General features: G+C 35.5%; 1 protein-coding gene across 4 annotated transcripts in view; it reads right to left on the bottom strand.

The window, feature by feature from the left end:
* Window positions 1-23,950, bottom strand: part of GRIK2 (glutamate ionotropic receptor kainate type subunit 2) — a 353,896-nt gene that overhangs the window by 286,941 nt on the left and 43,005 nt on the right. The window contains exon 1 of one of the 4 annotated variants that reach the window (XM_086876644.1): window positions 12,409-12,650. The exons of the other annotated variants lie outside the window; for them this stretch is intronic. The gene's annotated coding sequence lies outside the window, so the exon portion shown is untranslated. Of the gene's footprint in view, window positions 1-12,408; window positions 12,651-23,950 lie in introns of those variants that run through there. 4 annotated transcript variants of the gene reach the window in all.

Below are 23,950 nucleotides of genomic sequence, written 5' to 3'. Positions count from 1 at the left end.
CCCTATCCAGGGAGCAAGAAGTAGTGCAGCTTAAGCAAAAACGATCCTCTGAGCTTAGTTTTAATGAAATATTTTAGACAGCATTTTTTCTAAATTAATCTTTCACATGATGACATTGACTGAATATCCCACTGAACAGACAAAGTCTAGAACAGGAATCAGTATCAAGTAGTTTATCCTTAATAGGTCTGGCATGCTATTCTATGGAAAGATACCATTAGTGTCTGCTGGCATTGATTTAATTAATTACTAATCAGAAGCCATGCCAACTGCTTGACACAAGTTAGGGTCAGAGCCAATTTTCTATAGGCATATCCTCAGTCAACTGCACGTCAACATTTTCTTTTACCCTCAGGTAGATGAGTAGAATATCCATAAGTTTATGAATGAAATCTAGATGGGTGGAAAAAAATGTGAAAGAAATTATTTCACTGAAAAATTATTTTTCAATATTTGAAAATAATGGCTACTAGAGCAATCCCTCAAAATTTCAGCAAATTACAATTTCCAAGGCTCAACAATGCACGAATTATTTTCTTTCAGTTTTGGAAAGTGCACTACTTTTAAGAAGAAATCAATGGTTGAAAATTTCTGCAGAGTCCCTTTGTTACTCTCACTTATGTTACAAACAGGTTGCAAAAAGCAAGTTGCCTTTAAGTCAGTTGCAATTGTCCATTGCAGCTGCTTTCCCATCCTACAATACCAGAGCTTTGGTTTCCTCATCTTTATTCCTCTTTCTTCTCTACCCAACCAAAAAATAGAAAGACAAATTTTATAATTTCTTCCCCATAGTGGCCAAGTTAAGTGTGTGGGCTGTTGGGTTTTTTCCCCCATTTTATCCTTATTGATTTGTTTTGCCATGTTTTCAAGCAGGAAGGTGAAGGTGGAAAATTACATTTAACAAAAGCTTGAAAAAATACAGAAGAGTCTGAGAAATAAAACAAGCCCGAAAGCAAAGGATCCAAGGAAATTTCCATCTCTAAAGAAGGTACTGCCTGCCTCTATAACACACAAAAGGGTTATTAAGTGTCACAGTACATTAACAGTGACTGTTTTCTCACCAAATACAGTTAAAGAAGCACTTGCTTTGAAACATGACTGACTTTAGGAGGAGGCACACTTTGATCTACAGTATAATCCAATATTAAGGCTGCAGTTTAGTATTCCAGGACTGTTATACTGCAATATTCCTTTCAGTATGTTTGTCAATAAAAGTTGACTTAAAATCAGATTAAGGTAGCTAAACTATAAGCGCCAATACTTAAACCAGGAATGACATATGCCATTGGGGCCACAGTTTAGTGCAGAATGAAAATAGTAAATACTTAGATCTGCACAGACTAGAAGAAACAAAGCATTTGTGCTATGACACCCAGACCTGACATTTTTATTAAGCAGTGCATGAAAGTATTCAAGAGTTCATACGCAAATCCTGCCTCAAAAAAATCCAATTTGTAATTCAACAAATCTGTAACCAGTTTAATTAAAAATTCTCTGACTCCTATTAAAATATACATATCTCTAGTCAAGTGACCAGAAAATAGCAAATTCAGATTTTAGCCTGTGCTTGAGATTTAAGTTTGTGATTAATTGTGTGGGTTTGGGTGGTGATTAGCAAGAAACAAGACCTCATAATACAGAGTCTAAATAGAGCGACAAATTTATTAGCACATACTATTAGGAAAAAGATCCTTGGAGGGGATATATTTAATTCAGGCCAAACCCAAACACATGTAATGGCCTTCAGTGCAGCACAGCTGTTTTGAATACTTACGCTTAACTTTGTTAAAGCTTTAAGCAGGGTGCAAGGGCTTCCTGAGTGGGTGTGTATAACAAGAATTAACATCTGCTATGCTTGTAACATATGATCTTTATGGTACCTTATGTTATGGCAGCATCCTAGTTATTTTTATGAAAACTGAAATCTAATTCCTGTTTTTAGTGAAAAACCATATAACTGCTTTTTTACATTACAATTGAAAGACAAAAAATGTTTAATATTAACTAATACTTCTTGTCTGACTAATTAAATGCTTTCCAAATATAAGCATATGTATATGAGCTGAAAATACACATGCACACACATTAACAGTTTGCAAAAAATAACCATGGAATATTGTAAGTACATTTTTAATTTGCAAGAAAAGAAAAAACAAAAAAAAAACATCAGAAAAGTCCATGTTTGTTTATATATAACTGAAGTTTAAAGTATAAAGCAAATTTAATTTTTACCACAAAACACATGCAAGTAATACTGTGGTTTCTGGTCAGCTTAAATTTCTGCCTTAAGAACTGACTGCATAATTTAAGTTCAGAAGCTCATGATTTCTTTTTTAATCAATACAAAAATTAAACTTTTATATATTTCTTCTTTAAAATTCTTTGTAAAAGTTATTCTTTTACATTTAATGTAATGCTGAATAGATTCATGGCTATGGGGAGTAGTAGCAAGAAACACTTATGATGTTTTGTAACAAAGACTGGGTGTAAGAAGAATTACTCTTTTTTAGTTCAGTACTCTGAAGTATTTTCCAAAGTAGTTTTCCATTTGTAACAGGTTTTATGAGAATAGTATTCATAAGACTATAATATGTATGGAAATAGTTTACACTAAGGTAATGATCTGCAACTAAAGCCCTGAGAAAACAAAATGTTTGCTTTAAATCAGTACTGCCTGTTAGATGAACCTGCTGTTTAACAACTTACTTATCAGTTTTCTTATTCTTCAGCTTTGAATTTACAAGTTTACTAGCTCTTTTCCATTTTAATGTTTTCCTGACACGTTACCTCTTCAAAATTTTTCTTGTATGTTTGTTGATATGGTAAGAAAATGACATATTCGTTATTCTAAATTGTATGCATATTCTGCTATGGCTGAAATTACTTAGCTTTTCATTTGATATACTGGACTTGGAGGAAAAAGTCTGACCTGAAGAGCAGTCAAGGGTAAATAAACATGGTATTCTGAGCAAAGAGGAGGTATTCAATTAAAGATAATTTTAAGAACCTGGTATTTCTTTTTGACATATTACAGGTCCAGATATAAAACTTCCATATCAACTTTTATTTGTTAGTATTGCAGAGACTACTAAAACCTGAAATCGAGAACACCTTTTAGTTCTTGTAGTAAAATAACTGCCTCTTTTCAACAGGAAATCAAAATTTATAACACACTTATAACCAGACATATGATTGCAAAAGCTATTGCTACAGCCCAGGAATATGATTTTTAATAGTGGGTAAAAGCATTGGACATACATCAGCCACTACTGGATATAGCTTCCTGCAAGTAAGTGTCAGGTTAAATAGCTTTGTTCTGAAATAAGTGGTGAATGAAATGCTTATAATTCTTTCACTGACAGAGCTAGAAATAGGGCTGCCATTTTTTACTTGAATGCTTGAATGAACATTGAATGGTATCAGATGTATACCATTATAAGCTTTTCTTACATATTTATGTACAGCAGAGACATACATTGAACAGGCAATTCCAACAAGGCAGTTTTCTACTGATGGGTTTCCATAAAACAAAAAGGGAAAAAATACACACAAAACAAAAAAATCCAAACAAATAACCCCACCATATTTTGTCAATTTACAGATTTTGCAATGGAGTAACTATGGAATTAGTTGTCTCAGAAGAGCATCTCACTAATGCACTACTTAGATTTCATATTTGAATATTTGGCTTCTGGCTAACCTTGTGAAAGGCAACCATTAGCTTATTCCATAAAGATGCCATAATATTTAATATTTTTTAATCTGTGTATGTTTCTAAATATTCTCAGAGCTTATCCCTGTCTATTGGCAAGCTGTAAGAACTAACAAGTAGACATCTTAGCCCTCTAGGTCATGAGACATTCAGGATACCTTGCACTCATCAGTCAAACATCAAGGGAAAAATCTACCATTGAGTAGATGAGTTTCTCAAACACCATTTTCTGTCTGGCTGAATGGGACAAAATCAGCAAGACTTTATATTGCCCCATGTGTAAAAAGATCTGATTGATATTTGGAACTCACAAGGGAGAGCTATTCAGTGCTCCATTTGGGAAGTGAGGAACTTCACAGCAAACAAAAGAAATTAGGTTGTTTAATGAAGTAAACATACATATGTGCTCCAGCTACACTGCTGCTAATTTGAGGAGAAACTTAGAGCATGGTTTTATAAGCCACTATTTATAAGATAGTTTTCAATTTTGAGGGCAGCTAGACTGAAGTCAAGGAAGGCTCCAGCTAATATGAACTTTAAAGAACAGAAGAAAAAAAATCTGATAGAAAGAACACACAAAAACCTCATAACATTTTACACAGATACACATTTAGTCCAGCAATGGGATTTTTTGAGCCCTAAGAACAAAAAAAAAAACCAGCCAATATATTCTCCACTGTAAACTACCAAAAACTGTGGCATTTTCTCCACAAAATTATGTTAGGCATGAATGTCTAATGTGCCTGTCCTAAAATGTTATAAGAAAATTTAACTAAAAGTGGATGATTTGACCCATTCACCAGTTATTTTGCACTCTTCTGTCTGAAACTGCGGCACATCAAGAGACACTTGTTGACTGCAATTTACTTCCTGTGGTTCCTGTAGTAAAAAAAACACCAAACCAAAGAGACACAAACTGCCTTAGATGAGCATCTATAGAGATGCTATCTCTATATCTGCTATCTCTATCTCTACTTTCATGGAGCTTTACATATTTTTCAGCTGAGACCTAAGTGCCATAAGCAGCACTAGCATACAGCACACATGTGTCAGTGTTAAAAAAGCTTGAAATTTACATAACTACTGTTAATTTTCTTGATCTTATGCACTCTAATTGCTGTTTAATAAATTCTAATAGATAGCTCCCTGTAAGGAAAAAAAGAAGTGAATTTGTATATAGAAAATTGCCTACACAACCTCATATGAGAAAGGGTAGAGTTTAGGATAGATGGAATACATAAAACCAGACTTCACACATTTTATGGCATGTGCAGATAGAATAATTCTAACTTTGTAGGAAGCCAGATTGGATGACTGCCCTTCTCTCATGTTGTCTGGATCTATTCATCCCCATTATGTGAAATTTTCCCTGCATGGGGAAGCTTTGATTCAAAGCTGGCTCAGGTATATAACAGCACACCCACTAAGTAAGGATTGCTAGAATTTCCTAGTTCAAACCTACTTTCAGTATCACAAAATCTGGTAACAAGGTTTTGTTAAAATAGCTAATCATTATATGCACTGTTTTTTCCCTGGTTTGCTTTAGCAGTTTCTTGTTCCAACTTACCTTAGCAACTCCTGTTATTACACACTAACAAAAACAGAGCTCATTCAAAACTGAAATTCAGCATTCTATAATGAAGAATTCAGCTACACTCTTCCGTGTACCTAATAAAAAATATTAACATTAAGATTCCATACCCTAATGGTACCATCCTGAGTTACAAGAAATAATAATAGATTTTTGCTACTGTTTTCATGTACAAACTCAAATTCCAGTGGTAATGTCATGCAGTTATGAGTACACACAAAAATTTAAAGGGTTTGGACTTTTTTTACCCTTTAGAAAAACTTTAATAATGTGATAATCACTTTTCAGACAAAAGAAACTCTTTTGTGGGAAAAAAAAATCATAACCAAGCCTACATTTTACTGCTTACTCTTTAAAAAAGATAAAGCATACACTTACCTGTTAAATTAACCAAGTAGAGTTGCAATTTTCATATAGCCATAGCTCAGAAAATACAACTACTTGTTCCCTTCAATGACTGTATTTTTCCAACATTATAAATTGTTCTACTGAAAAAAAACCCCTCCAAAACCAATAATAATTAATTTTATCTCCTGAAGTGAAAAAAACCCCACTATTCAATATTCCACTTTATATGATTCTAGGATGGTTTACATATTTAATATCTCTTTCAATTATTTCAATTTAAATAAAATTGAACCTGCTGTTTGTGAATACTAAGATTTCTTCCTCTTTTTGGTGTGCATGCAAAATCAACACTTGAACAAAATACAGAGTATTTTGAAAGTTAACCTAAGATCTTCAAGAACAAGATACGTCTCATCCAAAGTTAGACATCACCAGAAGTTTGACATCGAATTTCGCCTAGACATTTATTTTATTCTTAACTGCCAGAAAACTACTTTTTTTACCTCCTGTTTGAGAGATGAGTCTCAAGCATCTTTCAGTGTCTTCTGAGGCAGCCTAGAATTTTGTTTCCAGTTAACAGCAAGTGTTATGATGGTGAGAGCTAAGCAAAGTAAACCTCATCCTGTGTTTCTGAATCTCTGACAACTAGAAACTGGTCTCAGGAACACACCTATTGTACCTATCCATTCATTGTATTCCTTTTAACACACACTGAATAAGCATAGTCAGGTATGTCATAACCAACAACAATTAAAAATCAAGGTGAGATCTACAATGGCCATTTTTGTCATCCTCGTGTATAACCAATTTGGACAAGAATAGAAGGCAGCATATAAAAAGGCAAGATCACTGTCTCATTGTGGAATTTGTACTGAAATTAATGGCCATTTTCTATCAATAATTAAAGAACTAAAGTAAGACTGGAATGCTTTCATGTATAAAAACAATTTTGACAAAAAAGCCCAATCAGTGCTTGCTTCCTATTTAACATGTGAATTGGAAATGAAGTTATTTTCATCTAGCAGGTAGAAAAAAGGGTGCAGAAAAGCTATCCTTATCCCTAAAGTAAGGTCATCCACATTTCTGTGCTGTGATTCCATGCTGCTGACACACTGAATGGTTTTGATGCATTCAAAAGAACATTTAATGCAACTCCTTCAGCAAGAAGGAATAGGCAGTCAACAGGGAAGCCTTCTCTGAAAAAGCAAAGGATTTTTATAAAAGAACAAAGAAGGCAATTTGAAAGGAAACATGATGCTACCAATTCAATAATGTATTGCACTGCTGAATTATGTACCGGGCTTAAAAATTAATAAAACAGAGTAAGTTTTACTTGCTTGCTGTAACTAAATAGGTTATGCAGTTGTGTACATTTTGTGAACTAAATGAAACCCATCTTAAATCATAACCTAAGGGACTGGCAAATGTCACTAGATTAACAGAGATGATCTTTAAGTGCAAGTCAAATGAAGGTTGTACTAAAAACTTTAAAGGTTTTTCAAAATAGCCTTGTCAGATTTAGTCATACAAGTAGTCCTTAGTGCCTCTTTTCTCATGGTATTTGTATACTTTGTATTTAAGCAGAAACATGCTGATAATATGGTGGTTGTTTCAAAACAGGACTTGCAACATCTCACCCTTCTGTTTCTACCCTGTGAAGATAAAAATCTCTTATGTATAAAAAGCCTCCCATTGCATTTTCTTTTACCACCATCTCAATATTTCAGTTTTGCACACTGGCTATAAATATTATATATCTATATACATATATTTATTCCATCTAATTTCTCTAATCTATTCCTTACTCAATGATTGCTTTTTATTAATAAAATGCCATTTGAGCTCAGATCACTATGTAGACAAGTTTATCTGCTGAATTATTGATACAGCAATTGGTTAATTAGCTCTCCTACACATAATCTGAGGGCAGCATACCAACCTTACAGAAGGGAGAAACATCACAGGGCAACTGACATTGCCAGGGTCATTGGAAACATCCTTGCCAGACACACTAAAAATTGGCTGGCTTCTGTCCTGTGCTTAGACCATGGCACTCACTAATGCAATTCTGCTGAATAAAAAAATAAAATTACATCCAGAGCACATGGTGCATCACAACAACTGTCTGAGGCAGCTCCACAAAGCTGCTTGGAATAACAGCTGTTGCATGGGGTGGAGCACACCAGATTTAATGACAGAGAATGAAAGCAACACATCTTCCTTAAAGTACTTAATATTATCATATATAATCATATATCATTTGGTTTACTAAACGTCTTTAGCATGAAGAAAGCTAGCAAATTCTACAAACAAAAGGCCTGGCATAATACAGGAGACAATGTGTGTAAAATTATAAAACTGCAGGCTGTCTGCAACTGGCAAAATTGCTTCTGATCACAAAGTGTGTCAGGCCAAGACCTACCCAAACATTTCAGCAGTCTGAATGGCTTTGAGAGATGTAGCGACCTCAAATCCCTGCACATAGGCAGGCATAAGATAGATAAGATAGGCAAGATGGATGTGTTTTTCTTGTCTGTTATTACATTTTGAACTAATGTGGACAGAGACATTTAATTTCTCCTCTTAGCATGGCTGCACTGGTAGCACTGAAAGGTCTTCAGTGACCAAGGTGATTCTGCTGCCTGCACAAATTTTTTTCCCCAGATCTGGCCAAGTTCCCTGTAGGATTTTCCTAGGAACCTGGGGCAAAATGACAATAGATGAAAATTATTGGATATTGGTTCTAGATGTTACATCTGAAATAATAACCAGGTCCAAGTAACTGCTTTTCTCATTATTTCAATATCTGAATATTTTATTCCAAATGAGGTCTTGGAGTCATGTGAGGCTGTAAGAAAAATGTGAGTTTATCATTAAAAAATTCAAGCTCCCAATTCTCTTGATGGTAAAGAAAAGCTTGCCGATGTGTCTATGGTATACTCTGCTAATACCAGCAGGCAGTAGAATACACTCAGACCCACTTGTCCCTTTTTTGGGGCTGTTGAAACCATCTGCTTGACTAGAGATCAGATTCATTTCAGCTCAGGACTGTCTGTGCATCTTGCTCTTCATTCATATAAGTTGTTTGTAATTAGTTGAGTTGTACTCAAAAGTTACAAACAGAAATGAGATCAGCGGTGCCTGGAGGAAGACGGGGAAGAACAAGTCTGTAGAGCCCACACTGTATAACTCCACTGATTCACCTAGTGGGTCTCACCCAGCCCATCCTAGGATTCCTATCCTAAGCTTCCTTTTTTGGTGTGTTATAAACAGACATAACTTCTAATTCCATGACTATCTACACCAATGCTGCAAAGGTCTTGTTTGGATTTGTAGATTTAATTGCATTAAATAAAAAAAAATTTAAGAGGCACTGTCTTGTCCAATGCACCAGATTTTATTATCAGGTTTTTTTAGGCTTAAGTGGAGTTACTACATTCTCCTGATTATTAGGTCACGGATAAATACAGAAAAATGCTTCTCCCTCGTTGTACAGGCAAAACATTGGGGTGTTTCCTCATCAGAGACCCTACAAATACATTTAGTTGTCATTTGGCCATCATACACTAATTATAGAATCACATTTTCTGAAATGTATTTTTTGCGAAAGATGTTCAGCAGAATAAATTAGAAGCTATTTCTCTAAGTATAAATTCACTTGGTTTTTATTAGGCAACTTCAAAGCTCTGGATTGAACAATAAACATGCATGTGTTTCTAAAATTTAGGACAGAAGCAATTACAATAATTGTAGATTGGGTGCTCTCCTTGTAGTATAAGGTAAGAAGTGTAAAACAATAAAAACAAAAAGGTGTATAAGTATATAAGACAAAAGAGTCAAGGACTATGAATGCACTGAGATCACTCTACAAAAGAAACAAGAGTAAGAAATATATTTTTCACTTAACTTAATCAAAATGATCCCATGCAAATGTTCATTTTACAGTCCTTTACTTATGTGACTTCAACCTAAACTAGTCCCCTCTGAACACCCACCGTCAAAGCAATCCAGACTATAATCTAAATTATATCATAGAGTGCCAAATATTACGTATGGTGAGAGAATAAAACATTAAACTGCATCTCTTAATGATAGAAATACACAAAAATACCCCGTATATCAGGGGAAAAGAAAACAACAGAAGAAATAAGTAATAAATTTTTCTCTTAAATCACAATCTCTCATGGGTGGATCTTACTTAGATACTGTAGTCACTTATCCACTGGACTGAAATCTGAGCACCTGATTGTTGATGCTCTAGATTGTTTGGGAGATGGAGGGCACAAATGCATAAAGTGAGCTGAGTTAATAATTGGCTGCTGCCAAAGGCAGCTGGAGTCCTCCTCCTCCTCCCTATGTGTCTTACCCAGCCTTTTTATCCAGACTTCCAAAGTCTTGCTTCTGGCACTTGTTTGATTCTTCAGTGAGCTCATTTAATTCATTCATTAGCAGAAAACTAACCACAGGAAAAAAACCTTAAAACTGCTGGTTTGGCAAGCTGCATTGACTCACTGGAACCAGGGACAGACAAGGGCCAGGAGAGGTAAAAAGGGACAGGATAAGTTCATAATGTTGGAAATAGGAGACAGAAATCAGCCATAAGCATCAGGCTACAAAGCCACCAAAAAGGATAACCATGCATGACCTAGACATAGCAAGTAAATACTAAGTTGCCTTCCCTTAAAACACAGAACACCAGCTACCCACTGTGCCAAGCTCTTCCTACTTCAAAAGCATCCTACAAAGCAGCCACAGCACTGAGCAATTTCCTTGTATTTATATAATGTCTGGCATAATGGAAAAATATTTCTTCATTGCTAGCTATGAAATGAAGTCCTGTGTTGCAGGCAATTGTGTAGCTTGAAAAAATAATCATCACTCTCTGATTAATCTAGTGGCGTTTTACAGTGGAATAACCACATGAGAATTACATGTGTCATCTAGTTAGACTTCTGTAAGGTCTTTACAGACCCTCACAACATTCTTGCTGAAGTCCATCTTGGTACTGTATATTACACTCACAGAATACTCTGAAGAAAGGACCCAGAAGGATCATCTGGCCTACATGGGGATCAAACCCACACCGTGGACATTACTTGCACCATGCTCTAATCAACTGACCTAACCTCAGACTTAAGTTCTAGTACCTGGAGAATATCTATTACAAGCTCCTTTCTTAACTAGACTGAAGGCATATATTCTTTTTTATATGCCCGATCTTTAAAAACAGCACTAATGTTCTAAAGATAATTTTGCTTCAGAATCAGAAAATATTGTCTACTGATTAACTTACCACTCAAAGCAGTCTATTTCACTGTTTCTAAATTGAGAGATAACTAGATTTATAACATTTCCTGTTTCTTATTTTACCAACCATTCAGTTCCCCACTCATCAAACTGCTTTATACCAATTATGACAGACTCATGCTTTCATCCAAAGGTTCCAATTTTACACTTTAGCAAAACCTATCTGATTTCCAGAAAAAGCTGCTCACCTTTTATTCTTTAAAAACCTTTGTTGAATTCCAATGAGAGATGGAGCTGTGCTGTTAAAAAAATTACAGAAAGAAGAAATTGACAAAGCAACAGAAAAGGAACATCTCTTTGCCTTAGACAAAAAAGAGGTTTACAGGCTAGGTTATAGAATCATGTATGATTTAAGAGTAGCAGATAGCACATTATCTGCAATTCTCTGAAATCCTGTCTGAGTTGGAAGGGACCATCAGGATCATCAAGTCCAACACCTGGCCCTGTGCAGGATACCTGAGGAATTCCAGCCTAAATCTCCCATAACTCACCTAATTGCCATTTTTTTGAGCCCTGTCACTGGTCATAAGGATGAAGAGATCAGTGTCTGCCCCTTCACTTCCCTCCATGAGGATGTTGAAGACCACAATCAAGCATAATCCCCTCACTCTCCTTTTCCCCAGGCTGAGCAGGCCAAGTGACCCCAGTCACTACTCATACAGCTTCTTCTCCAGACCTTTAAGCATCCGCATCATCCTCATTTGGACACTCTCTAATAGCTTAACGACTCTTTTATGTTGCAGTGGCCAAAACTGCACACAAGGCTCGAGGCCCCCCAACTCAGAGCAGAGCAGGACAATCCCCTCCCTTGCCCAGCTGGCCATGCTGTGCCTGATGCCCCCCAGGACAGGGTTGGCCCTCCTGGCTGCCAGGGCACTGCTGGCTCATGTGCAACTTTCCATCAACCAGGATTCCCAGGTGCCTTTCCACAGCACTGCTTTCCAACCTCTCATTCCCTGTCTATACACACAGCTAGGGTTGCAAAATTCAGCACTCAGCCCTATAAAATTTTGTATTGATGGTGACTGTCCATCTCTCTAGCTTGTTGAGGTCTCTGCCCTCAAGGGAGTGAGCAACACCTCCCAGTTTTGTAGTCAGCAAACTTACTTAGTATTCCTTTGAGAAGCTAATCACCAGCCAGTTGGTATCATGTGAAGGTCATTAGGGTTGTCAGCAATCAGAGTAATATGAGAAAGGTAAAGCCACTTTGAAATTTAAATTTGAGTTGATTTACAGCTTTTGAAAGACTACAGTAAGGTTGCCTAAATAAGAAAAAGCTGTTGCACTTACAGACTTTCTTAAACTATGTCCTGAAAGGAAACAAAATTAAGTTGTTCACTCTATAGATGTATACAAAAACTTTTTTCATTACACAAAAAATACTTCCACTATCAAACATTAATTAAAGAATGACTTAAATTCTGACATCAGTATCATGGGGTAGCTTTACCTTTAAGACAGCTTGGAGAGTTAGGGAAGTTGAAGCTGCTGGTGGCTGATGGGAGTTTTTCCTCCTGACCAATTATCGGTCATTTCCAAGAATTGACAGCAGATCTGACCATTAAAAAGTGAATTCAACTTGTAAACACCTCCTTAAGATGTACAGTCAGAGCTCTCTTGCTGTTTTTGGTTTCCGGCTTCTGACAAGGTGGCAGGCTCTGTCTTGGCCTCCTCCCCCTCCAGGCCGACAAGGCCGCGGGGGCGGGGAAGGGGGGATGAGAAGCAGAGCCAGCCAGCCAAGCTTGATTTTCAGTTTCTGCTGCTGGACTGAAACCTGACACCATGAACTCTTGCAGCTTTCTAAAGCTTTTAATTCTTTTACTACCTAGATAAACATACAGATTGCTCTTTTTTCCCAGAAAGACAGAGAAAGAGAGACAGTCAACATGCAGAAGACATCATAGAACCACCAAAAACAGTGAGGAAGAGGCTTAAGGTTAAATAAGAAAGAGGGAATAAGAAGATGCTTACACCTGAAATATCTTTCTGTTAAAGCTATGGACATGGACAATAGTAGTTTAAAAGACTCCTTTAATTCATGACTAGAGTATGGGAGGAATGGAGTGTTCAGAGTGGGGACTTTTGAGAAAAGAGAGAGTGGTTGTGATACTGTTAGTTGCTGGAAATGAGTGAAGATTTTGAAGCTTTGGGGGGGCAAGGAGAAAGCTGTTTTCCAGGAAGGCTCACAGAGACAGATGAAGAAAACTTCTGCCTTTGAATAACTCATCCTTAAAATGGCATCCCTAGACTCATTAACCCATGCACACCTCGGAGTGATGTGGAATGGGAGGAGTGAACTCTAAAAACTCCATAGATTGGCAGAAAGAGACTTCTGTTTCTCTACAAAGACTGATGAAAAGACTCTAGCAAGAATGAAGACTGTTTTTAACCATCCAAGTTTTAAAGTTTTTGTCTCTATGTTGTCATGTGTACAAAGAAATAATCAAGTGGTGGGAGGTAAAAGGGTTTTCTGAAAGTTTATTCTGGTGTTCTTATTCTTGAAGTTTGTTAATAAACTGTCTTTATTCCTTTTAAGTTTTAAGCCTGTTTTGCTCTTGTTCTAATCCATATCTCACAGCAAGAAATAAGTAATTTTTTTAGTTACTGGTTTAAAACCACGACACATCAGTTTCTAGATTTATCCTAAAAGAGAATAACCTGAATCCATCTTTTTTCCCTTGAGAATAAAAATTATTTTCATTACCATTTCCCCCCAAAGTTAAAAATTGTTTTAAAATTCAGAACAATCCTCATCCTTCTGCTCTAGTCGAGGCCCAGGAAAAACTGTTTTGGCACCTACAGTTAACGTCACAATTCCCTAGAATAACGAAATATTCACTCCTTTTGCTCTTTCTCTGTTTCATCTGTCAGACTTTTGTCTTAACATTGCCAGATCAGGGTTTTTTCTTTCTGTATGAGCTAAAAAAATAAAAAAATCCAAAAGGTTCTTTAAGATTTTGCAGACTGTAATGAATATAAAAGCAAATTAATAAATTTCAGCATAGTAACTCCTCTGTGCAATGCAAAGATCAATAGGAAGGCATAGACAAGCATTTTGAAACAAATTCTCAAAAAATCCCCCTTAAAACTAGAGACATATATTCTGGAATTAATTTTCTATCACATACTAAAGTAATGGAAACCCAGAATACCATCCTCAGATTTTAGGGGCTGATTCTGAATTTAGGTTATGCTTAATTAAAATACAAACAATTTACAGACCTCTCACTATTAAAAGTGCACTGAATAATTCATCTTTCATGAACAGTGTGATATTTTGGAACTAAATGTGTACTGCTAAAACAGACACTGTGGGTGTTCCTTGTTTCAATTGCTGCAGTGAATCTGAAAGAAATGAAGGAAAGGTAGCACCAAGAAAAGACATAAAATTGTCCTACTAAGAGTTTAAAAGCCAACACTGGTGATATTTTTTGTGTGAAACCAACAAGACAAGAGTGATGCACCTCTACTATATATAACAAAAAATTGAAAGTTATTAATTTTTAGATCAAGGCTGTATTGTCTACAGTGGGAGAAGATGGAGACTTGTTTTTTTTTTTCTGTGAAACATAGCTGTGGTTGGCCTTCATTGGACACTGTCCCATTCTTATAAGTCTTTTTTTTCACTTAAACAAAAGCCTTTGTGCAACTACTCTGGAAATATAGAGAAAATATTAAAGTGGAGAAAAGTGCAGTTTTGTGCTTTAAGTTTCCTTTGCAGACCAACAACACAAGGAGAATTTTTTGTAAAAATCTTCATTTAGCTGTAGGAAAAAAAAAAAGGTTATTAAGTATAGTCATATTCCACTTCTAAAGGGGAATGACTTGATCTATCAGAAATTAGGTTCCCTTTCAAGGAACAAGCTTCTTCAAAGTCTGATTATATGCTATGTTCTAAGCCTATATTGAGTTCAATTCCAAGCAAATTTATATCTTCTAAATTTCAGAAAATCATTTTGCTTAACAGTGAAATATTTATTAATATTTATATATATTTTTCTTTTAACTATTTTATATCAAGGTCAGAAATTGAGGTCAGAGAGAGGAAGGCTGTACTTGAAGAAAATGCATTCTTAACTTGCCATTTTAATTAGTTTCAGAAGAACTCTGTGCCTTTCTGAATCATAGATCACTTAGCAAAAAATATAGACATTTTTTCATTGTAACATATTTACATTTATGAGTATTTTCTTTAACATAATCTCTTAAGCGCCAAGTATGTAAACCACACTTGTACCTTGCAAGTCTGAACTGTTTTATAACCAGGAGCAGTGGTACTGAAGAGTCGTTTTAGAAGAATTATGCAGTTTAAAGACTCCCATCAAGAGTTCATAATATTTCCTTGGAATATAGCATTGAATTTGTACTAACATTTTCTATTACTTTATTTCACACAAAGCTGCAGAGATAAAAATACTGTAAGTGCATATGTTCACATTGGAGTATCATACAATTCTGAGAGGAAGAGGTAAATATGTGGATTTTAAAGGCAAACAGACAGTAGTATGTCTTCCTGTCAAGTGGGAATTTTGAGAACTTCAAAGCTATAAGAAAGAAAACACTAACTTCCATTTAAGTCTAGTGGCTATGAAAGCAGATTTCTAGTAGTAAAAATATTGTTCAGAAGTGGCTCAGAGTTGGTCTCTTTAAACTATTACTGCTTTTGATCCCTGTCCAAAATTCATAAACATGGCTCATATGGACATGCCTTAATGCCAGCAATAGATCATTGAACATTTTCCCAAAAAATAAAACCCTATAGTCATTTACAGTGTTATGTCATGGAAGACATACTCCCATTAAAAGAGGCAAAATACATTCCTTTGGCATTTGCCTGAAGGATGCAGGTTTTTCAATTCATTCCAAGAGCTGAGAAGAAAGAAAGTAGCAGGACAAGTAACTCAAAGGACAGGCATATACTTCATGGAAGTCTGCCTCTTCACACTTCTAATGCTTGTAAAATATAGGGAGAAGGGCTTTTGCCATGAAAAGAAATTATGTTTTAAGTAGACTTTGGAAGGAAAAGCTCTGTAAAGAAAGGACACTGTTAAAGTAATTTTAATGGATGGTATGACCAGAAAATTGCAGGCAGAAGTAGAGCTGTAACCAGAAATATGTTACATAAGGTCACCACAGCTGCATATTCACAGTTACATGGATACATGGTCTCTGTTTTAGATCACTGGCCCCTTTTTGTCCCTTGTTCTTTATTGTATTCCTTTTGAGAAACTGAAAAATAGACTTATTTTTGGTTTTTTTTGGGGGGGGTATAGGAAAAATTACAATAATATTAACTCAGTATGCTAATTAGAGGACAATTATACTTTTTAAAAATTAATTGCATACATTGACTCTGTCTTATTTTCTAAATCAATCCCTTTCATGGTTTCAGAAATCTCTCCTCTTTTAACTGGAACAAACAAATTTCTGCTAGCCCCACACAGCCCAAAAAAGGGATTTGAGATTACACTCAGCAGCTGTACTCACATAAATGTATTCCAGATAGTAAAGTTGTGCTACTAAAGACAGTGAGGACACAACAGAAATCTTAATTTGACATTCAAAACTTTTTTTCACTTATGACAGCACAAGGGAAAAAAACACAGCTTCTCACACCTTAAATCAGATGGGTAAGATTAGCAGTTAAAATATTTATTTATAAAATGAATATATTTGTTATAGAAGTGAAAGGCCCTAAATATAGAACTACACCATTTTTAGAGCCCTTTTTTATAGCAGAAGACAAGCAGTGCTGTACAAATGTTAATATATCTTTTTTAGGGTGAAACTTTGCTCTAGATTATTTCAGTTCATATGCATGTAGGGTCAGGAAAGATGGGCTGAAAAGGGCTTACCCTTAAGAGGTTTACACATGCTCCTTGTTGAGAAATACATTGTAGCTCCCACTTAAATGCACATCCAGGCAGCTGAAGCAAATCCATTCTTTTCCTAAACAGAAGTTGGTTCAAGCCATAATTTTTAATTATTTATTAATGAAAGAAGAAGTTGCTATTTTGAAATGTTGAACTTGAACTAGAACTAAATTGGAATGACTTCAGCCACAGCTGAACAAAATGAAACAATACACTACTTCATCTCCTAGCACATAACACTGTCATTCAGATATGGCTATGGCCACCCTTGGCACAGTTGGAAGAAATGTGAATACGAGCAGAGACTAAATTGCATCTGCAGCCTGCTACTGGAATCATGCTAAACTGGGGAAGGATTTCATTGCATTGCAGGAGGTTGCTTTTGTTCTTCCTGTGAGCAGCAGGACTGTGTGCCCTCAGCCAGGGGTTGTTGCTGGCTACAGCACACACACAAGCCAGGTAGAAATTTTGATTTATCATGCTTTTGTAGAGCAGTGCTGGACTTCACTATTAGTCTGCTCTGCTGATAAATTTTGCAGGACTGATGTCTAAACATTTGTAAAAATGTAGCCCCCATTAACTGCTGCTTCTACTGCAGGAGATTCTCTCCTGCTTCCACAGGTGACTGAAGTGTCATTCTAATGGCTTCTAAAGTATCACAAAATTGTGTTAGGGGAAAGACAAAGAAATGTTAACAATATAAACAGGTATGTTAGTGTCCTTAAAATTTAATTGGTGAGTCCTCTAGGCTTGTTTTTTCACTATTTTTTACATTAACATGCCGTCATATATTTGTTTTCATTTAGGTGTTGCTCATTAAGTTATTTTCTATGGTAGTTTTATACCTTTTTTTTCACTCTTAAGAGCAAGGGGCAGGAGTATCCCTATATGGTGTTCCTTCTGACAGCATGCTTTTTTTCTACATTTTATGGTGCTTCAATCCACCCATACCACTATGTACAGAGTATGAGAAAGCTAAAAAGCCCATCTGTCTTTTTATGCACACAACCTGTCACCAGGTACGTAGTGGTGCCACCAGAACAGATTGTATGTGCATGACGAATTTCAGACCCTGCCCAGCTATACAGCAGAGTCAGAGGTAAGGGAAGAATAGCATTCATCCATGCTCCTCTTCATTAATTAAATCTTGCCACAAAGTACTCTCCTGAAAATGGAGAAAGCTTTAAAAAAATGAACACATGCGTTTCCCTTTATCATCTCTGATGGGATTTTTATTCACCATATAATAATAAGGAGGAAGTGAACTGTATGAAAATAGAGCCTTAACACCTCTAAAAGGATCTCAGAAAAAAAAATAAAAAAAATAAAAGAAATAAGGGAAAAAATGTTCTATTATTGAGAAACAGTACTAATCAAGACCACAGCTGACAAAAGATTCTGTTTAGTACAGAAGATTAGTAATAGACGGACTACAAAGAGTGACAAGCATACTTGCTTGGAAACTGATCACAGTTATATATTTACTAATTTGTTTTCACTTGTCAGAATTGATTTTAGAGCTGTAAAGTACTTTAAATAATAACTATAATAATAATTAGAAAAATGTATCACCTAGAATTAAACCATGAGGTCATCTGGAATATTTTGCTGAACATAGAGCTGCAGCAAATGAAGTTGGCTTTACAGCAGCTGTAACATCAGAGCCATCAATAAAGAAATTAGCTACTCACATTTGAGATAAAGGGCAACTTATGCTTACAATCGCCCGATCCAAAAACTGCTGTGAGAGCAAAGCAAACATCCAGCTCATAAACCTATCAGTATAATTTTTTGGAAATAGTTAGAGGTCAGCATTGAAATTCTGATTACAGCCAAAAACGTCAGTGGCTGAGGGAAGCAATTTAAGAAGTGCTGTCAGTTCTCATTGACCAAATAGTAAATCACCCTTTTATTTTTGAGCTGATGTTAGGATACATGATATGACTAAACACAAGTCTAGAATTCTGTAATAAGTGAGGTGGAAACAATCTGTCACAATTTTCTTCTGTCCACAATGTGTTTTTGTCACTATTAAATGTGACTTTCATCCCTTCTGCTGTCCCCAGGTTGCCAATCAGCAGCCTGACTCTGTCCTCAGCTTGTACCTTTGTGAATTGTGTGCTTTGAGAAGGTAGAAACCAGTCAGTGATTAGGAGATTTGTTATTTTTAATTCCTGGATTACTTAATTTTCCCAAAATGAGAAGATAACTCATGATATCTTAAAATGATATGATATTTTAAAAAAATCAGTGTACAACAAATTATTACAGAACTATTGATTGAACATATTTATGTTGTATATTCAATTCAAACAGCCTTATCACTACCAGACAGTTTGTAAACTAAGGAGATTTAAAAAAACAACCAAATGTAGATTTTGTTTTCCTGTTTGGAAAGACTACAAAACTCTGAGTATAATTTTGAAAAGCAGATGTTTCCAAATTTAAGTAAGAGTGCTCTTCAACTCCTTAGATGGAGTTGCATTTTTTAATCTCCTTTATTAGACTATGAACACTCTGGTCATGAAAAGGCCATATTCAATCATTCATTCTACAGTCATTAATTATGTGTTTATTTAGCACACACACTCTGAATAAATAATTGTAAATGTTCTTTGTAACTCATAGAAACTGTAGGGTTTTTTAACCTATTTTGGTAGAAAAATGTTATGATGTATATAGATATTTTTCAATTTGCTGTAATTAAAAGGTTTTTATAGAGACTATAGATTTGTAACAGATTTTTTAATCAAAATATTTTAGTGTATACTCCTATGGATTAGATAGTCTAAAATAACTAAGTAAAATCAAAGCAGCTCTGAGAGCTGAATCACTGAACTTAGATATGAAAGTGCTCTATTGCCTTCATGCTTAGGGAAGAGTTTCCAAATGCCTATCATGTGTGGTCAGATATTCCCAAATGTAAACAGAGCTGAAAATAGGAGAGTGGTCTGTGAAATACTCATAATACTATATGAAAAAAATACACATCTGCAAAACTGAAAATCTGATACCTTAACATTGTCCTGTAATCTGATGCATGTCAGAATCAATTACAGTTTCTCCTATTAAGTTCGTTCTGAGAGTGTCTAAAAATGAAAGACACTCTCTTTTGACTGCTGCTCATTTGAAATTGGCATTTTCATGTGGCAGATGGTGACCTTATCCCTGTGCTTTAGGAAAAATGATTTTTATTAAGCCTAAACAAGTGTGAACAGTGCTAATTTCCTGCAGCAGGCAGAATTTGAATGAGAGCACATAATGATTGGAAGAGTCCTGCCTCACCATATGGAAAAATGCACATTATGCCAACACAGTAGATTACTAACAAGACAGTCCCTTACAAATATATCCAATTTTCCATTTTATCAGTAGTCATGGGAAGCATATTTATTTTAAGATTTCTAGGAGCTGCTGAGGGTTGTTTGCAGCTAGTTCATATCCTAAAAGCCAAACAGTTAGTAACAGTGACATTGAAATGACTACGTGAAAAATAAATTGTAGTTAAAAATTATCAGATGAAAAGAAGAACTGTTGGTACCTGTCAAGACAGACTTAGTATCTCAATAAAGACTATGCAAAAGTACAGATGTTTTGGAAGTGTATGTTTGATATCTGCATTGTAGAGTTATTAGGAAATTTGATATTGTGGAAAATGATCTTACCTCTGTCTCTAACCAGTAAGAAAGTATAAAGAAAGAGAAAAAAATATATCATCCAAGTCTTCTTGGAGGTACACAGGACAAGCCTTGAAATCCTGAGTAGATTCTGGTTTAAAAAAAAACCTGTCAAATGGACAGGGCACCAATCCACCTGTCTGAAGTTTGTCTTACTTTGAGATGGAGATTAGATAAAACAATCTCCAGAGATCCCTTCCAATCTTCCAATCATAATATTTTGTGTATCTCTAAGGGCAGGCACTAATCCAGAAGCAAGACCTGAAGCAGCATGACTTTGCATGAAATACCAGATCCAGATTCCTCTTTAGGGTTTCTGACTGAATCTGAACTGAATGACTTTAGGAATTCCGACTGAATTGGAACACCAATTAACTGATAACAAGGAAGAAAGGCAAAAATTAATAAAGTGTCTTAGGTCTTCTGAAAATTTTTCTTTATAATATTCTCTAGACTTGTTTAATATCTTAAAATATATCATGGAAATCTAAATAGTATTTCTAAAAATGAGAAATATTAACAGTAATTACTTTTAAATATTTTAATAAATATTTCTTTACTTAAAGATTTAAATTTCCAAAACTTGAAACTGCCATTGTGAATCTAATTTTGCAAGCAAATCGTAACAGTGTTTTCCATCCATTGACTGTGAGTACATGACCTTTTCAAAGAGGAAAGATAACATATTTCTCTCTCTTAACATGCTAGGAAGAACAGAAGGAATAAAAGTCATACTGGAAACTTGAATCCTTTTGCCCATTCCCTTTAAAATCAAATAGATTTCCAGTGTTGGTTTCAGCTGCTTAGTAGTTTGTGAGAAAAAAAAATATTACAAACATACTAATGTTTATTTTTGTAGTAACTCTGTCATGGTTGTGACCCCTAGGTGGGACTGAGGCATCCACTCTTTGATGAGGAAGTGAAGAGCACTCTTGAGGGCATTGAAGGAACTCAGGCTGGATAGAAAACTAAAAGTCACCACCTGACTTTAAAATGTCAGTGAAGACGAGATGAACATTCCTTCAGGGAAAACAAATAAAGCAGCAGAAGGGGAAGGTAGAGAGCAAAGCTGAACAAACTCACCCAAGGGATTTTCCTCCTATATCATAGTTTTATTATTGTTTTTATACCCTGACACATTTAGGAAAGTTTTCCCTTCCAAGAGTGAAAAATCTACTCCACTCTTATATCTGTTTCATTGCTGCAGTACCTAAATATCTGATTGCAAGTGCCTGAACTATTAAAAAATTATTATTTAGTGACACATTATAGTGCAGTCTCTCTCACATGACATTCATCTCGTAGTTCTTTTAGAGAAAGCTTGTATAATAATTTGATTTCTTTAAGATTTACACTTCATTCAGAAATATAGATGTTATATGAATATTCCTGGATACTGGGAAATATAAAATCCACATTTTGCTTTAAAAGGAGACGCATCCGATATATGTGATTAATGTAAGAATTAGAAATGGTCATTCTATCACAGAAGATACACACAGAGGATACAACTTCTTGTAGCAATCTGGTCATTCCGCAGTTTGAACTGAGGCCAGCTTTATCCTCCCCTCACAATGTTTAAATGCCAGTTTATCTCCAGTTTATCTCAAACCTTTTCTGCCTTCTTTAACTAGTCTTATGTCTGTTGTGCAGTTCTTCTCCTCCTTTTGTAAAAGTGCACATCCTTCTTTCCCACCTTGCTTAAAATAAATTTAGGTTTATACAAAAACAATGGAAAACAACTTCACTGAAAGTACAAGAGACAAGTTTTGGCTATTTGGAGAAATCAGGGATTACAGTTAAAGTCAACTCTTTGCAGTTTACTCAGTGTTGCTCAATGAGTTTGCACCTTTGGCACCTTTTCACCAGGACAGAACATGTTCAGTTTGTGAAAGAACTGCATGTATTAGTCATCATCAATCTCAGAGAGACCTAATGATAGGAATTTTTCCCAAGCATGAAAGTGCAGGTAACCTTAAAAATAAGTAAAAAATAGAACTTTAGTTTGTGCTTTTGATTTTTCAGGTTTGTTGCCAAGTGCACCAACTAGCCTCAGACTGATGTTTGTCAGGCACCAAGCTGGCATGACAAGGAGGCAAAGTCAGGAGTACACAGGAAAAAAAAAAAAAAACAAAACACTGAGAAACACACTTCTAGGGCTTTTTTTAGCAGTAAGAAAGTATATAAATAAATAAAGGAGAAAAATAAAATGTTTGACCCCCTAAAAGCCAGTTTCAAAATACTACTTATAGCTAAGAAAAAACTGAGACAGAAAATAGACTTGAATAATAAAATAGTCACTTAACTAACTCTTAATAAAATATTAATATTTCACACATTAACTGTTGGAATGCATTACAGTACAAATGAGATCCTTAAGCACTTTTTCCTTAAAATTCCTTTGTTTTTAAATGAAATTGCTCATTGTGAGAAGTCTTCCAAGTTTGTTTAACCATGGGGAATGCAGTAACACTGTCTTTTAAAGATAATATTGGATCTCCTGGTTACAGTACTCCTAGCTTAAACATGTGTCACCTTTAGGATGCCTTGCTACCAGTCATTAGGAATAATGAAGGCAGATAAAGCTTTATTTCCATAAGCCTTTTCTACTTCTCAGTGCCTCAGAGAAAATCTTACATTACAGAGCAATGTAAGGGTCAGTCCTTTTAGTCATCTGAAAAGAATCAGCAAGCCACATAATAAATTGGCTAGCTTTTTGTGCATGCTGAAACAGGGAAGGCTGCATTTGCAATTAGCAGGATTAATCAGTGACAGGACTGAAGAAAACAGCATGAAGCTGAGTTAGGGGACATTTAGGTTGGATACTAGGAAAATGTTTTTCACCCAGAGGTGGCTGAGCACTGGAACAGGCTCCCCAGGGAAGTGGTCGCAACACCAAGCCTGACAGAATTCAAGAAATGTTTGGACAATACCCTTGGGCACGTGGTGTGACTCTTGGGCTGTCCTGTGCAGGGCCAGGAGTTGGATTTAATGATCTTAATGGGTCCCTTTCAACTCAGCATATTTTATGATTCTAAGATTCTGTAACTGCTAAATTTTGTACAGTCTGACAACTGTTTGGTTTTTCAAAAAAAAATGAAAGACAGGAACTTTGTAATTAGTAGGGCAATTCACAGGATAATCAGTGTATATATTTACAGTTTCAGTGTTTCTTTAAGAAAACTTAATAGTCTTTCTTAGATCTTATTTATGCGATCATCTTTCTGCTACCCCATTATGGTACAAAGTCCTCAGAAATGGACCTCACCAGGCAAAGAAACCTTTGTCCACTGATGATGTCACCATTTTATATCAGTTAATACTATTAACTATTAAACTATTAAACACATACTAAAAATTTGAATCTTCCTTTGCATGTTAGTGCATGTAGTGTTCCAAGCAATACCATGGTGCTATTGTGTTATTTAAGGACACAGGAGTT

This window comes from Cyanistes caeruleus, chromosome 2, assembly GCF_971803275.1.
Source record: "Cyanistes caeruleus chromosome 2, bCyaCae1.hap1.1, whole genome shotgun sequence".
NCBI lineage: Eukaryota > Metazoa > Chordata > Aves > Passeriformes > Paridae > Cyanistes > Cyanistes caeruleus.
This window is presented reverse-complemented; position numbering and strand designations above follow the sequence as displayed.